A 17341-nucleotide genomic window follows, 5' to 3' on the forward strand; every position below is an offset into this window, starting at 1 on the left:
AGCTGGCCCTGTTTGATGCATCTCCCCCTCAGTGTAGAGCTGTGGTATGTCTTGCTGGAGGCAGTAGACTAGACACAACCTGTAAAATGGGAGTAAGGAGCTGAATGGTTGGTACTTTATCTCTCTCCACTTTATCTCTCTTGAGGCTTAATGAATAGAGGGCCTGATTCAGGGCGGGCGCTTGTTTTTTAAGTTGCCACCCACAGCTTATGCGAGCGGCGAGGTGATGGTCGTGATGGTCAAGATTATCGCGGCCATCGGGCTTGCGACGAGACCCTTATGGTAGGGTCTCGTGGCCGCAAGCCCCAGTGGACTTCCTGCTCTAATAGAGCAGAAAGTCCACCTACAGACATCACGAGTGATGTCAGTAGGGCCGCCCACAAACGGCAGGCGTTCCTGCAGGAACGCCTCCGTTTACCCAGCCACCCCCCCTCCCCACCTTCCGAACGGGGCGAGCTGTAGATCAACATCTACAGCCACTGGCCCACCATCGACCCGCTTGCGAACGCTATGCGCTTGCGAGCGGGTCTGAATCAGGCAAAGAGTCCAAAGAGAGTTATAGGCTGAGATCTGGACCCAGTTAGAAACAGATGCAAAGCATGGGGAAGCCTATTCCAGAAGCGCAGCAGTGACTTACTGCATTTACCCTTAATGGGATTTATAGCACTAAAAGAAAACTGAGAATAGCTGTATGACATACTGTAATTGTAGCATCTCATTTCTGAATATATATGCAGGGTCATTACCACTGATACTATATTGTTTTCATATTATTTTATATAATAAATCTTGTTATTATTGGATAAGAAAAGAAAATATATAGCTACTACTGCTTGTTTATTTATGTCTAGAATTGTGGAGTACAGATCTCTTACTGTAAGCAGCTGCTTCCTATCTTATCCTACCTTCTCTCTATTTCACCTTTAAATTAAACAGCGCCATAGGCAAATGTTTTTCAATTTGCACTTATTTACATAGAACCTATATACGTATTATGCAATGCTTTGCAGAGAATATTTAATCATTCATATCTATCCCTGCCCCTAATGGAGTTTATAATCTATATTATCTACCATATGGCCACAGACATGGGTTAATTTCATTCTAAACCAATTAACCTACTGGAATGTCACTGGAGAGTGGGAGGAAACCAGGGCACCCTTAGGAAACCCATGTAAACCCAGGGAAATCATTTTATTTCTTTATTACCAGTTATTTATATAGCACCAGGGCCGGCCGGCCCGTTACGCGAACTACGCAGCTGCGTAGAGCACAAGCCAACAGAGGGCGCTGTGGGCGGCGGCCCTCAGCGCCACAGTCCTTCCCGCACCCTAGCGCTGCCGCCACCACCACACTCCTCCTCCTCTCCCCACCCCCCCATCGCCGCCGCCACCGCCACACTCCCCCCACCCCACCGGCCGTGACAGCCGGGGCTCACTCCTGAACTCTGGCTTCCGGCTCCCCCCCACGGACACTATGGGAGAGACGTCATGAGGAGCGGGCATTTTGGTGTCACTCCCTCCGAGGGTGACACCAGGGTGTGGCCCGCATCCCCCACCCCACACCTCCCTCATGACGCCACTGGCTGGCCGGCTTACGAGGCCAGGAAACTGCACCCATGGACAAAGCCCCTGGCCTTGCCACTCCTGGATAATGGATAATGGGACGTACACGCCCCTGTTTCCGGGAACGCTGGCCATCCCCGCCCCTTAGATGCCATTGCCTGTCAATCAAGCAGAAGCATAGAAGAGGCTGCGTGCGATCATGTAGAACCCATTCTGTACATTTGCAGAACAGGTCCTGCAAACTCACATTTCCCGATAACCGGGAATCTGCGTTCAGCATTGCATTTGCATACAATGTTCAATCAGCCCCTCTGATAGTCTTTAGGCTCAGACAAAATGTACAGTTTGTAAGCATAATATTTCTCATTTTATTCACACCTCTAAGGGAAATGGGAACAGGGGCAGTGTGTGGCATTATGTGAACTGGGTACATTATTTTAAAACTTATTAGGTCATTATTTTTTTACCAAATGTGTAGCTAAACATGCTTTTGTATAAAAATGGAAATGGTGACTATACTGTGTGTTGTGAAAGGTGAAATGTTTAAAAATATAAAATGGTGAATAAAGACAAGATAGTTGTGCTCATGATAATAAAATTTGAATCAACATTTTTTAAATATTTCACCTTTTTTATGATATCGAGGGGATATCTTTTTAATGCATAAATTGCATACCAATATAGAATTTATTCTTTTTAATTCATTTTTGGTCCTTGTGCACACTGACAAGTGCTCTTCTTTTTCTAGTGTTGATTTTTGATAACCCCCTTATTGCAGGGCCGTAACTAGGGTAGTGCGGCCTGTGCCAGGGCGCTATTGGACCTGTAAATTTTCCTGTTTATTATCATTCTCACTTGTATTCCTCTTCTTTTATCCCCAGCATCTCCTGGCCTCCCCTATCTCTTCCCTGGTCCTTACCCATGTGCACTATCTTACGTCCTTATTTAAAAAATGTGTGTGTGTGGGAGGGGGGGGGGGGCACCAATGCTTTCTCTGGCACATGGCACCAAAAAATCTAGTTAAAGGTTCTGCTTTATTGAGCAGTGGTTAACACTTCATATATGTTATTAATCTGGAACATAATCAGACCTGATTTAATATTAATATAAGAGTAGATGATCATGAACGTAATACTACTGATACCATAATACTGGTGCGGGATTGTGTTTTCTTACTTTGGGTGACGGATGCTTACTCTATATCACAGGGTCAAGTTACAATTAGACTACTGAGTATATCATACAAAAATACAGGAGTGCTATGATACATGGACATAAACAAACTGTGTACACAATACCATGCTTTCAGTCATCGCATTTATTACAAGGAAAAGCATTTTACAGTATTGTAAATAGAAAGCGTCTCACATTACAGGACTAGATTTTGCAATGCTGAAATGCTACCACTTTCTATATCCCACAAGTGTTACATAGTTTGTAATAGTTTCTATATTTTTTATAAGTTAATAATCTATTGTCATCAACATATTTTTATGATTGTTTCTATTTAAAAGCACAAGTTTCTAAGTGTGCTATACAGCTTCAGTAACTGCAACGGTACCCAGAAATGTGTGCCCCATAGCGCGGCAGTGGCTATTAGCGGTCGTCCGTCCGCAAGTTTATGCAGATGTCCTACAAACTCCTTGCATATAGGGGCGGATTGGCCATTACTTTCTGCGGGAAGAATCCCAGTGGGCCGATTGGTTGTGGGGCTGCTTTTCAATTGAGGCCCCGCCCCCCCCGATTCGCGTCACCCGGCTCCTGTACAGACTGTGTTTTAGTTTCACACCTGCCTGTTTTGGCCGTCCGGCCAAGAAACAGGCAGAAGCCGGACAGTGTTTTTCAGGCTCTCAGTGCCTTTCACAAGCAGCGGCTTTGAGTCGCTTTTAATATTTTTTTTTCTACTTATCTACTGGGCATGCGCAGCAGCAGCGCTGCACGAGCCGGCCGGTGTGTGTGTAAGGAAACATTGTTTCCTATACACCATCTCTCGTGCATGGCACGGCAGCTGTCCTCAGTAGATATTTCCGGCTGTTACACAGCAACCGTGCCCGGGCCCAGTGGCGTAACTAGGGTATTTGGAGCCCAGGGCAAATTTGAAAAGGGAGCCCCCCCACCCCCCCCATGTGCGCGCGCTGAAGGCGCGTGCGGCAAAAAATGGGCGTGGTCACTTAAAAATGGGGCGTGTCAACATGACACACCCCTTTATTTTCAAACTGAACATTCCTATCCATATGCACCTTAACCCCAGTAGTACCCCCAGTATGCAGTTGTGGTCCCTCTCATGCAGGCCCATAGTAGTGCCCCTTATACAGTATCCCCAGTAGTGGTCCCTCTTATACAGCCCCCAATTAGTTCCCCTTACTCAGTACCCCCAGTAGTGGCCCCCCAAATGCAGTGCCCCACGTAGTGTTCCCCCTTATGCAGTGCCCCCAGTAGCAGTCCCCACAATGCAGTGAGCCCAGTAGCGGTATCCCCTTATGCAGTGCCCTTTTATATAGTGCCCCCAACAGTAGTCCCCCCCATGCAGTTTTCCTAGTAGTGGTCCCCTTATGCAGGCACCCTGTAGTGATCCCCCCTATCTAGTGCCCCCTGTAGTGATCCCCGCAGTGCCCCTAGCAGTAAGCCCCTTATATAGTGCCCCCAGCAGTAGTGTCCCCCCCCTCCCATTCAGTGCCCCCAGTAGTGGTCCCCCTGATGCAGGCTCCCAGTAGTGACCCCCCCCTATCCAGTGGTTCCTGTAGTGGCCCTTCCTATTATTGCCCCCATTAGTGGTCCCCCGAGTGCAGTGCCTCTAGTAATACTAGGCCCCTTTTAGAATGCCCCCAGTGGTAGTCCCCCCCCCCAAGTAGTAGTCCCCAGTAGAGTAGCCCCCCCCCCAGTAGAGGTCCTCCCAATGGCACCCCCAGTAGATGTCCCCCCCAGTAGTAGCCAACCCCTCCCCCATTGTGCAGATAGGTTTAAAAATAAATAAATATATATAAAAATATACTTACCTGATTCCACGCTGCTCCTGTCCGCGATGCCGATGCCGCTCCCGCCCTCCAGTCCGCCCGGGCTGGCGCGCTCAGCATTATGGGACTGACGTCATGACGTCAGTCCCATTACCCACTGCAGGAGCCGGACGGAAGTCCGGCTCTTGCAGTGGGTGCTGCAGTGGGTGCTGCAGCTGGAAGCCTAGCGCCGGTCCTGTGCAAATGTGTAGCGCTGACCGCACTCATTGCACTGGCTATCTAGGGCGGGCGGGCAGGTACCGTGGCCGGCGGCGCCCAGGGCACGAACCCCGCTCGCCCTGCCCTAGTTACGCCACTGCCCGGGCCGTGTGAAAGGTCCCACCTGCTTCCCACACCCGGTAAAAAAACAGACGGCTTTTTGGCGCCCGGTCAAAACCGGCAAGTGTGAAACTGGCCTTACACAGGCAGCCTGGCCGGTGCTGAGCCTCTCTTGCGAGAAGAGAGGCCAGCCTATTAAAGCCCCTCCCACCCAGCCTGCCGTCGGTGTCATCGAGAGACGAGGGGTGAGGAAGTGGCAGTGGTTGGTGTGGCCGCGGGGGTAAGTTGCAGGCAGGGCCGGCGCAACCCACTCAGCAGGCTGGGGAGGCGCTCTCCCTGCAGCTGAGTCTGCTGTTACAGCTGCCCGCTGCTGCTGCGCCTGTCACACTGTATGACAGGCAGCGGCAGCCTACTGCAGAGAAGCGTGGCCGAGCCTGAGCTCTTTACACAGTTCCAACCCCTGCTGATTAATTTGCAGGCATGGCAGGGAGTCCACTGTCCCCGGCCGGTACAATTTCTGTGGTTCAGGGCCGCCGAGGCTACACTGCTCCACTTAAGTGCTGAGCATGCATGTCACAGTCTCTGCCCGCAGCCCGACCTGTCCAATGTGTCACTCACTGTCAGTGGCCATATACTTCCTCCGAGTCTTATGCACTATCTGTGTCTGCACTGCTGGGGATAGAAGTCTCCTCTCCCCGCCCCCTTCCTGAGTCCCCGCACCTCCTGCTGTGCCTGGCATGTACTCATGACACAAGCAAACAGCTTGAGGTCCCATCTCCTTGCCCCCTCCCAGTCCCCACCCCAAGTTTCTGCCCCCTCCTGCTGTGCTGGAATATTCTCAGCACTGTGAGGTTCCATCTCCCCGCCCACTTCCAGTTCCCACCCCCTTCTGCTCTGCAAGGACTGTCCTTCTCCCTTGCACCCAGCTTCCGGTGGGTGAGGGTCCAGGAAGACAGAGCTTCCTACAGTGCAGCAAACACCGGTAAGTACCAAAGGATGGCTATATACTCATGCTATGGGGTAAGGTGGGTTAGGGGGGGTAAATTATCGGGGGAGGTGAGGTGGGTTAGGAGGGGTAAATCATCAGGCGACGTGAGGTGGGTTAGGAGGGGTAAGTTATCAGGGGAGGTGAGGTGGGTTGAGAGTTGTAGTATTGTATCTGGTTTAGTGCAGTAGTATTCTGTGCGGTGGGGTATATTAATAGTACAGGCTGCATACTAAGGGCCTGATTCAGACCAGGGTCGATGGTGGGCCATTGCGCACGCACTGCGTGCGCATTGCATGTGCGCGAGCCCCGGAGTGAGTGAGAAATCACTCGCTCCAGGGCTCGTTACAAGATGGGGCGGCTGTCTAAGTTGATAGACAGCTCATCCCGTTTTGTAGGCGGGTCAGGGGGGTGGCTGCACAAACGGAGGTGTTCCCTTAGGAACGCCTGCCGTGTGTGGTTGGCCCTACTGACATCACACGTGATGTCAGTAGCGAACTTCCTGCTCCATTAGAGCAGGAAGTTCACTGGGGCTTGCGGTGGACGACCCTCGTAGCAAGCCGATGGTTGCGATAATCGTGACCATCGTCAGGCCGCCCGCAAAAGCTGTGGGTGGTCACCCACAGCTTAGCGAGTGGCCTGGAGGCCGGGGTAAAAAAAAAACCGTCCCGTCCTGATTCAGAGCGAGCGCTCGCAAATAGCAAGCGCCTCTGAATCAGGGCCTATGGGGGTCATTCAGACCCGCTCGCGAGCGCAGGATGCTCGCAAGCGGGTCGATGTTGCGCCACTGCGCATGCGCACGATCATCATGGATGCTCGCATAAGCTGTGGGTGGTCACTCACAGCTATGCGAGCATCCAGGAGGACGCTCCATTTTCATGGAGGAGGGCCCTGATTCAGAGCGAGCGCTCTGGTCAGAGTGTCCGGCTCTGAATCAGGCCCTATGTTCTATTAGGATATATTGAATCAATTGGACCTTCTCTATTCTCATCATTAATCATTCCTCCACAGGGCCCCCACCTCAGATATCCCTCTCTCTAAACTCCATCTCTCAGCCCCATTGCCCTTATCTCATCATGAATTTAAAATTTTATTTAAAATAAACAAACTGTCTCTCTCTCTCTCTCTAGAATTTATTTTAAATTGAATTTAAAATTTTAAATTCATGATGAGATGAGGGCAATGGGCCTGAGAGATGGAGTTTAGAGAGAGGAATGTCTGGGGGTGGGGGCCCTGGGGGGGAATGATTAATGATGAGAATAGAGATGATCTGTCTGTGGCGGGAGGGGGGTTCTGCTGAACTAGGGAGAGATGATCTGTCTGTAGGGCAGGGTTATTTTGTGCTAAGGGCCTGCTGGGAACAATGCTGTGAGGGGTTGTGCTCTAAAGGGGCTGTCATATGAGGGGGACTGTGCTGTGAGAGGGTCTGTGCTATGCGGATGATTTTGCTGTGAGGTGCTGTGCTGAGGAGGGCTGTGGTGTGAAGGGCTGTGATGAGGGGGCTGAGCTGTGGAGGGCAGTGCTATGAGGAGGGCTGTGGTGTGAAGGGCTGTGATGAGGGGGCTGAGCTGTGGAGGACTGTGCTATGAGGGGGTCTGTGATGAGGAGGGCTGTGGTGTGAAGGGCTGTGATGAGGGGGCTGAGCTGTGGAGGGCAGTGCTATGAGGGGGGCTGTGGTGTGAAGGGCTGTGATGAGGGGGCCTGTGGTGTGGAGGACTGTGCGATGAAGGGGACTGATGAGGAAGGCTGTGGTGTGAAGGGCTGTGAGGAGTGCTGTGAGGGGAGAGGGTTTTGCTGTGCTGTAGGTGGATGTTGTGATGTGGGGAGAGGGTTGACACTGGGGGCACAGAGGAGATGGTGCTGCGGCAAAAAGGTGATGACCTTGGGCAGGGCCGGCCCGAGCCTAATATTTTTGGTAAGCAAAGATACATTTTGGCGCCCCCTGGCGGAATTTGCACGTGTCGAAGGTGCGTGCACCCGACAAAGGAAAGGAGTGTGGTATAATGGGAAAAGCTATAATCATGAGAGCCGCCCTGTAATTCCAATCATGCTGGGTACATGCCCAGTGCTCTTGGAGCTGTTGGGCATGCTCTGTCACTTTCTCCAGTCAATAGATGCTGCATGCATATGCATGGCATCTATTCAACACCCCCTCCCCCCATTTGGGACACTTTGTTGCTATAATCGGGGTGGTAGGGAGGTATGCTAAAGGCGAGGTCTCAAAAGAAAGGGGTGTGGTCACACAATAGTATCCCCAATGCAAACTACACCACACAGTAGTGTCCCTTATACACAGTGCCAATATTAGTGCCCCTTATACACAATGCCCACAGTAGTAGTGTCCCTAATACAATGCCCACAGTAGTACTGTCCCTTGTACAATGCCTACAGCTATAGTGTCACTTACACATAATGCCCACAGCAGTGGTACCCCTTATGCAGTGCCCCCATTAGTGGCGCCCCTTCTGCAATGCCCCCATTAGTAGTGGTCCCAGTAGTAATGCCCCCAGTGGTAGTGCCCCTGTAATAGTGCCCCCAAACGTAATGCTCCCTGTAAATGTGCCCCCTGTAGTAGTGTCCCCAATAGTAATGCCCCATGTAACAGTTCCCCCATTAGAAATGCCCCTGCAATAATGCCCCCAGTAGTACTGCAGCCAATAGTAAGGCCCCTGTAAAAGTGTCCCCAGTAATAATGCCCCCTGTAAAAGCACCCCCAGTAGTAATGTCCATGTAATAATGCACCAAGTAGTTAGCCCCTAGTAGTAGTGCCCATGTAATAATTACCCCAGTAGAAGTGCCCATGTAAGTGCCCCCAGTAGTAATGCCCCTGTTATAATGCCCCCAGTAGTAGTGCCCATGTAAAAGTGCCCACAGTAGTAATGCCCCTGTTATAATGCCCCCAGTAGTAGTGCCCATGTAAAAGTGCCCACAGTAGTAATGCCCCCTGTATATGTGCCCCAGTAGTAATGCCCCTGTAAAAGCACCCCCAGTAATAATGTCCTATGTAAGAGTGCCCCCAGTAGTAATACCATATGTAAAAGTGCCCCCAGTAGTAATGCCCCCTGTAAATGTGCCCCCAGTAGTAATTCCCCCCTGTATATGTGCCCCCAGTAGTAATTCCCCCCTGTATATGTGCCCCCAGTAGTAATGCCCTATGCAAGAGTGCCCCCAGTAGTAATGCCCCCTGTAAATGTGCCCCCAGTAGTAATGCCCTATGCAAGAGTGCCCCCAGTAGTAATGCCCTATGTAAATGTGCCCCCAGTAGTAATGCCCCCTGTAAATGTGCCCCCAGTAGTAATGCCCTATGCAAGAGTGCCCCCAGTAGTAATGCCCTATGTAAAAGTGCCCCCAGTAGTAATCTCTCTTTAAATGTGCCCCCAGTAGTAATGCCCTATGCAAGAGTGCCCCCAGTAGTAATGCCCTATGTAAATGTGCCCCCAGTAGTAATGCCCTATGTAAATGTGCCCCCAGTAGTAATGCCCCCTTTAAATGTGCCCCCAGTAGTATTGCCCTATGCAAGAGTGCCCCCAGTAGTAATGCCCTATGTAAATGTGCCCCCAGCAGTAATGCCCTATGTAAATGTGCCCCCAGCAGTAATGCCCTATGTAAGAGTTGCGCGCATACTGTACACACAAATAAAAACACAATACTTACCTCAAGCCGCGATCCTGTATCCTCTGCCGTCTGCCACTCCTCGTTACTATGGGAGAGACGTCATGACGTGTCTCCCATAGTGCCTGTGGGGGGAGCCGGAAGCCGGAGCTCAGGAGTGAGCTCCGGCTGCCGGTGTGTGGACCCGGGCGCCCGCTGGTAGAATCACAGCGGGTGCCCGGCAAATGGACCTCCCTGCGGTGGTCGGGGGAGTTTTGTGGGAAGGAGTGTGGCGACGGGAGGGGACGGGACGGGAAGGAGTGTGGCCGCACTATTGAGCTGTGGCCTGGTGACAAATCCAAGCGCCCTCTGCTGGCCGGCGCCGTACGCAGCTGCGTAGTCGGCGTAACGGGCGGGCCGGCCCTGGCCTTGGGGCAAAGAGGACCTGGAGCTGGACAGTGGGATGTATTGGAGAGACCCAGGTGGATGGTATTGGAGAGTGACAGGGGAATGGTGCTGGTTAGATACAGGGGGATGGTACTGACGAGAACCTCTGTTGCATGTTAATGACATTGGCTTTATTCCTACGCTAACAGGCGGTTTCCGGACCATGTAATCTCCTGCATGAATAGTGAAAAACTGCTCAAGACACTGCCTATCTAGGGAGGATAAATTTCTTCAGCGGTTCCTTGTTGCAGAGTAATCATATAGGTAAGAAAATACTTATTCACATGCTGTGTTTATTCACTGGAGAGAGGAGCTGGGGGCATATCCATCAGCTCCCAGGGCAGTGGGCAAAACAAGGGGAGTAGCTTGCGGGCGTCGCATTTCACATGCGACCACGCCCTTTACTGCAAGGCCACACCCACTTTTTCAGGTGCGCGACTTCGGCGCACACATGGGGCCACTTTCAAGATTTTTTCCAGGGTTACTTTAAATTCCCAATCTGCCCCTGCTTGCGTACATCCTTGCAGCCGAATATAGACCGAGACGCCCAACTTTAGCACCTGTGCACTGAGTAATACTGATTGGTGCTTCCTTTTACGTCACCATCGGTTGCACCATCGAAACTTGCACCAGTCCAATGGAAGGTGCAATTTTTCCTATGCTTGCGGCTGTGCTTCCATGGATACAGACACTTACATTGACATGCCCGCGACACTCCCATAAGGCGCCCACGGACCATTTATTTACGTGCACTACTAGCCACCTCCTAGTCACCGCCCAGGAACGCCAATCACTCTTTGTGCGTTAACGAATGCCCTCTAGAGGTTTTCAGAAATGTTTGCGCATGCACACTTGCAAATATCGCTCAACTATGTGAACTTAGGCATTGCATGCGTATTGTGGGCCTGAGTCAGAGCCGCTCGTAAGCGGCCGCTCGTTCGCTCCGAGTGATGTTCGCACATCTGCGCATGCGTATGGGTCGTAATGCGCATGCGCCAACCAGTCAGTGTGGTCAGAAATCGCAAAATTTGAGTGATAGGATGAGGCGTTTGTGGGTGGTAACAGGGGAAGGTGCTTGAAAACGGGGAGTGGAGATCCGAACACAGGCGTGCCAAACGGTCAAAACGGGCGTTTTAAGGGTGTGCATAATTAACAAAGCAGCGTCATCGGCCACGTCACTTGGTTGTCTCTTAGCCTGAACTGTTCGCATGATTGCGGTAGGAAAATCCAACCACAAGCACTGCGAGCAGTTCAGACGCCTTTCGATGTACTCGATTAATCTAATAAATAGCGGAGATGACGTATGATGCGAACGGCCAGGGGGCGTCTTTACAAAATAGCACAGCTCAGACATAGAGGCGTCAACAGACCGCAAAGAGCGAGCGCTCTATTAAAATATCCGGCCCCTTTTTCTGAACGAGCGAGCGCAAATAGCGTCCGGCTCTGAATCAGGCCCTGTGTGCGAATTTAAAAGCATAAAAATATTTAACTTGATTCTGAAACTCTAATATAAACTTTAAAGCACAAAAGGTTCACAAGATTTGATGCATCCTACTGTATCCTTATTTTTTTGCCAGGCAGTCTTTTCTGACACAGCAGAAGGACCAGTGTTACACACTGCATAACCATTTATACTCGTATCAGTAGAACTGCTGTCAATATCATACCAGGAAGTGATTGCTTATTTGTGCCATTGTCAACGTTAACACATTTTATAATGGTCCCACTCCCTAGTATTCCTTGTTCCTAGTATCACTTGTTATTCTCTCTGTCTAACACAGAAGGCTAGCTGACTATAGTAGGTACCAGTGCTAAAGATCTGAATTTACTACGTACCTCACAAGCCGTTCTAGGGCAGTCAGTGTCTGTCTGGTCTGGATTGTTTGTGTGAATTTTAAGTAGTAAAGTTGAAGCTTACATACTGTAGTTTAAGGCGTTCCCTCTCTCTTACCTTTCCAGTTTTACTGCACAGCAGTGTGGACTCTACAATGACTAATGTAGACCATTTAACTCATTGAAATCAAGATCTATAAAAATGAATTAGTATGAGTTTAGAAAACATGCATGTAAACAATGGAAAATAAACAATAAAATATAAACCTGGGAATAAAGAAAAATGGTTGTTATTAGGAGTGTGCACCGGCCACTTTTCGTGTTTTGTGTTTTGGTTTTGGATCTGGATCTTTCTTCGTGTTTTGGATCTGGATTGGTTTTGCCAAAACCACCCTTCCGTGTTTTGGGTTTTGTGTTTTGGATCTGTATTTTTTTTTAAAAAAGCATAAAAACAGCTAAAATCACAGAATTTGTTGGTTTCTCTGCTCCTATGCTATTATTAACCTCAATAACCTTAATTTCCACTCATTTCCAGTCTATTCTGAACACCTCACACCTCACAATAGTGTTTTCATGTCCAAAAGGTTGCACCGAGGTAGCTGGATGACTATGCTAAGCGACACGAGTGGGCGGCACAAACACGTGACCCATCTAGGAGTGACACTGCAGTGGCAGACAGGATGGCAGTTAGAAAAACTAGGCCCCAAACTGTACATAATGCAAAGAAAAAAAAGAAGTGCAAGATGGAATTGTCCTTGGGCCCTCCCACCCACCCTTATGTTGTATAAACAGGACATGCACACTTTAACAAATCAATCATTTCAGCGCCAGGGTCTGCCACACAACTGTGGCTGAAATGATTGGTTCGTTTGGGCCCCCACAAAACAAGCTGGCAATTAATGTGTCCCTGCACAAACTGGCTCTACGGAGGCAAGATGTCATCCTCATCCTCCTCATCCACCGATTCCTCACCCTCTTCAGTGTGTACATCCTCATCCTCACAAAGTATTAACTCGTCCCCACTTGAATCCACCACCACAGGTCCCTCTGTACCTTCTGGAGGCTGGTCTCCCTGGAAGAGCTGATAATTCATTTTGATGAACATCATCTTCTCCACATTCTGTGGAAGCAACCTCCTACGCCTTTCGCTGACAAGGTTCCCGGCTGCACTAAACACTCTTTCGGAGTACACACTGGAGGGGGGGCAACTCAGGTAAAATAGAGCCAGCTTGTACAGGGGCCTCCAAATTGCCTCTTTTTCCTGCCAGTACAGGTATGGACTGTCTGACATGCCTACTTGGATGCTGTCACCGATGTAATCCTCCACCATTCTGTCAATGGTGACAGTATCATATGCAGTGACAGTAGACATGTCAGAAATTGTTGCCAGGTCCTTCAGTCCGGACCAGATGTCCAAACTTGGTCCTGCCTGCCCTGCATCACCGCCAGCGGGTTGCTTAGGATACCTAAGTTTTTTCCTGGCAGCCCCAGTTGCGGGAGAAAATGAAGAAGGAGCCGTTGATGTGTCACGTTCCGCTTCAGCTGACAGTGTGTTCACCAGCAGGTCTTTGCACCTCTGCAGGCTTGTGTCGGCCGGAAAGAGAGACACCACATAGGCTTTAAACCTAGGATCGAGCACGGTGGCCAAAATGTAGTGGTCTGATTTCAACAGATTGACCACCCTGGAATCCTGGCAAAGCGAATGAAGGGCTTCATCCACAAGTCCCACATGCCGTGCGGAATCGCTCCGTCTTAGCTCCTCCTTCACTTTCTCCAGCTGCTTCTGCAAAAGCCTGATGAGGGGAATGACCTGACTCAAGCTGGCTGTGTCTGAACTGACTTCACGTGTGGCAAGTTCGAAGGGCTGGAGAACCTTGCACAACACGGAAATCATTCTCCACTGCGCTTGAGTCAGGTGCATACCCCCTCCTTTGCCTATGTCATAGGTGGATGTATAGGCTTGTATGGCCTTTTGCTGCTCCTCCATCCTCTGAAGCATATAGAGGGTTGAGTTCCACCGCGTCACAACCTCTTGCTTCAGGTGATGGCGGGGCAGGTTCAAGAGTGTTTGCTGGCGCTCCAGTCTTCGGCACGCAGTCGCTGAATGGCGAAAGTGGCCAGAAATTTTTCGGGCCACCCAAAGCGTCTCCTGCACGCCCCTGTCGCTTTTCAGAAAATTCTGCACCACCAAGTTTATTGTGTGAGCAAAACATGGGACGTGCTGGAATTTGCCCAGATGTAATGCCCGCACAATATTGGTGGCATTGTCAGATATCACAAATCCCCAGGAGAGTCTAAGTGGGGTAAGCCACTGGGCGATGATTTCCCTCAGTTTCTCTAAGAGGTTGTCGGCGGTGTGCCTCTTACTGAAACCGGTGATACACAGCGTAGCCTGCCTTGTAACGAGCTGGCGTTTCTGAGATGCTGCTACTGGTGACGCTGCTGCTGTTGCTGCGTAAGGTGATACATCTACCCAGTGGGCTGTCACAGTCATATAGTCCTTAGTCTGCCCTGTTCCACTTGTCCACATGTCCGTGGTTAAGTGGACATTGTGTACAACGGCATTTTTCAGGACACTGAGGACACTTTTTCTGACGTTTCTGTACAGTCTCGGTATCGCCTGCCTAGTGAAGTGGAATCTAGACGGGATTTGGAACCGGGGACACACTACCTCCATCAATTGTCTAAATCCCACTGCACTAATGGCGGATACCGGACGCACGTCTAACACCAACATAGCAGTCAAGGCCTCAGTTATACGTTTTGCTTCAGGATGACTGCTGGCGTACTTCATCCTCCTCGCTAAGGACTGTTGGAGGGTCAATTGTTTAGTAAAAGTAGTGGTGTTCCTACTTCCTCTCTGGGATGATGAACGACTCCCAGCAGCAGCAACAGCAGCAGCGGCAGCAGTAGGCGTAGCAATGCAGGATCCTCCAGAGGAATCCCGGATAGGAGAGTCAGTCATGCCAGTGACATGGCCTGCAGGACTACTTCCGATCCTGACTAAGGAGGAAATTGACGAGGAGGGAGTTGACGGTGTGGTTTGCAGGCGCTTGGATACAACAGGACAACGGGATTTAGGTGTCCCTGGACTGCTTACGGTCTTAGCCAAAGTTTCTGAACTTGACAGTAACTTTTTATGAACGCGCTGCAGGTGCCGTATAAGGGAGGATGTTCCTAGGTGGTTGACGTCCCTACCCCTACTTATTTCACCTTTACATATGGTACATATGGCAAGACAGTTGTTGTCCGGATTTGGATAGAAATATTGCCAGACCAAAGAGGTGGAATGTTTGGTCTTCTGCCCAGGCATGACCGTGATGGGCTTTTTCATCCCACGGACAACAACTGTCTCCCCCGGAGCCTGATTTAAACAAACCACATCACCATCAGAATCCTCCTCGCCAACTTCCTCCTCAGCGCCAGCTACACCAGTATCCTCATCCTGTTGTACTTCAACAGTGACATCTTCAATTTGCATATCAGCAAGTGGACTGTGGGTGCTCCTTTCAGCACTTGCAGGGGGCGTGCAAATGGTGGAAAGAGCCACCTCTTCCCGTCCAGTGCTGGGAAGGTCAGGCATCGCAACCACCACCACACTTGGACTCTCCTTGGGGATTTGTGATATCTTCTTAGAAAGCACAGTTCTTCGCTGTGCTTTTGCCAGCTGAACTCTTTTGATTTTTTTAGTGGGAGGAGGGCTTCCATCGTCATGTGAAGCTGAACCACTAGTCATGAACATACTAGGGATCGACCTTAGCCGTTCCTTGCCACTCCGTGTCGTAAATGGCATATTGGCAAGTTTACGTTTCTCTTCAGCTGATTTAAATGTCTTTTTCAAGGTCATTTTCCTGAACTTTGCCATTTGGGATTGTATGTGCCCTCTACTATGACATTGGGCATCGGCCTTGGCAGACGACGTTGATGGCATGTTATCGTCTATGTCATGACTAGTGGCAGCAGCTTCAGCACTAGGAGGAAGTGGTTCTTGATCTTTCTCTATTTTATTTTTATCGGAGAAAGTTTGGTCCTCCATTTATGTTATATCGATTTGATATATACGTGCGGCTAAACACAGAAAATAATTTTTTTTTTGGTTTGGACTGGAGTGTACTTTCAGGGGTTACAGCACCCTTTAACGGTCAAGCCAGCCGGCCCTTTACTTATGACACAGGCGCACGCTTGGCACTACTTTGTTGATGCACGTGCGGCTACTGCGCACACAATTCACAAACACAGAAAATAATTTTTTTTTGGTTTGGACTGGAGTGTACTTTCGGGGGTTACAGCACCCTTTAACTGTCAAGCCAGCCGGCCCTTTACTTAAGACACAGGCGCACGCTTGGCACTACTTTGTTGATGCACGTGCTGCTACTGCGCACACAATTCACAAACACAGAAAATAATTTTTTTTTTTGTTTGGACTGGAGTGTACTTTCGGGGGTTACAGCACCCTTTAACGGTCAAGCCAGCCGGCCCTTTACTTATGACACAGGCGCACGCTTGGCACTACTTTGTTAATGCACGTGCGGCTACTGCGCACACAATTCACAAACACAGAAAATATTTTTTTTTTTGGTTTGGACTGGAGTGTACTTTCGGGGGTTACAGCACCCTTTAACAGTCAAGCCAGCCGGCCCTTTACTTATGACACAGGCGCACGCTTGGCACTACTTTGTTGATGCACGTGCGGCTACTGCGCACACAATTCACAAACACAGAAAATAATTTTTTTTTTGGTTTGGACTGGAGTGTACTTTCGGGGGTTACAGCACCCTTAACGGTCAAGCCAGCCGGCCCTTTACTTATGACACAGGCGCACGCTTGGCACTACTTTGTTGATGCACGTGTGGCTACTGCGCACACAATTCACAAACACAGAAAATAATTTTTTTTTTGGTTTGGACTGGAGTGTACTCTCGGGGGTTACAGCACCCTTAACGGTCAAGCCAGCCGGCCCTTTACTTATGACACAGGCGCACGCTTGGCACTACTTTGTTGATGCACGTGCGGCTACTGCGCACACAATTCACAAACACAGAAAATAATTTTTTTTTTGGTTTGGACTGGAGTGTACTTTCGGGGGTTACAGCACCCTTTAACGGTCAAGCCAGCCGGCCCTTTACTTATGACACAGGCGCACGCTTGGCACTACTTTGTTGATGCACGTGCGGCTACTGCGCACACAATTCACAAACACAGAAAATTATTTTTTTTTTGGTTTGGACTGGAGTGTACTTTCGGGGGTTACAGCACCCTTTAACGGTCAAGCCAGCCGGCCCTTTACTTATGACACAGGCGCACGCTTGGCACTACTTTGTTGATGCACGTGTGGCTACTGCGCACATAATTCACAAACACAGAAAATAATTTTTTTTTTGGTTTGGACTGGAGTGTACTCTCGGGGGTTACAGCACCCTTAACGGTCAAGCCAGCCGGCCCTTTACTTATGACACAGGCGCACGCTTGGCACTACTTTGTTGATGCACGTGCGGCTACTGCGCACACAATTCACAAACACAGAAAATAATTTTTTTTTGGTTTGGACTGGAGTGTACTTTGGGGGTTACAGCACCCTTTAACGGTCAAGCCAGCCGGCCCTTTACTTATGACACAGGCGCACGCTTGGCACTACTTTGTTGATGCAC

General features: G+C 49.9%; 1 protein-coding gene across 1 annotated transcript in view; it reads right to left on the reverse strand.

The window, feature by feature from the left end:
* The window catches only part of SMAGP (small cell adhesion glycoprotein), a 47462-nt gene extending 35689 nt beyond the window's left edge, over window positions 1-11773 (reverse strand). The window contains exon 1 of the mRNA XM_088466297.1: window positions 11697-11773. The gene's annotated coding sequence lies outside the window, so the exon portion shown is untranslated. The remainder of the gene's footprint in view (window positions 1-11696) is intronic.
* Window positions 11774-17341: the final 5568 nt, after the last annotated feature.

This window comes from Taudactylus pleione, unplaced genomic scaffold (assembly GCF_031769625.1).
Source record: "Taudactylus pleione unplaced genomic scaffold, aTauple2 ptg000065l, whole genome shotgun sequence".
NCBI lineage: Eukaryota > Metazoa > Chordata > Amphibia > Anura > Myobatrachidae > Taudactylus > Taudactylus pleione.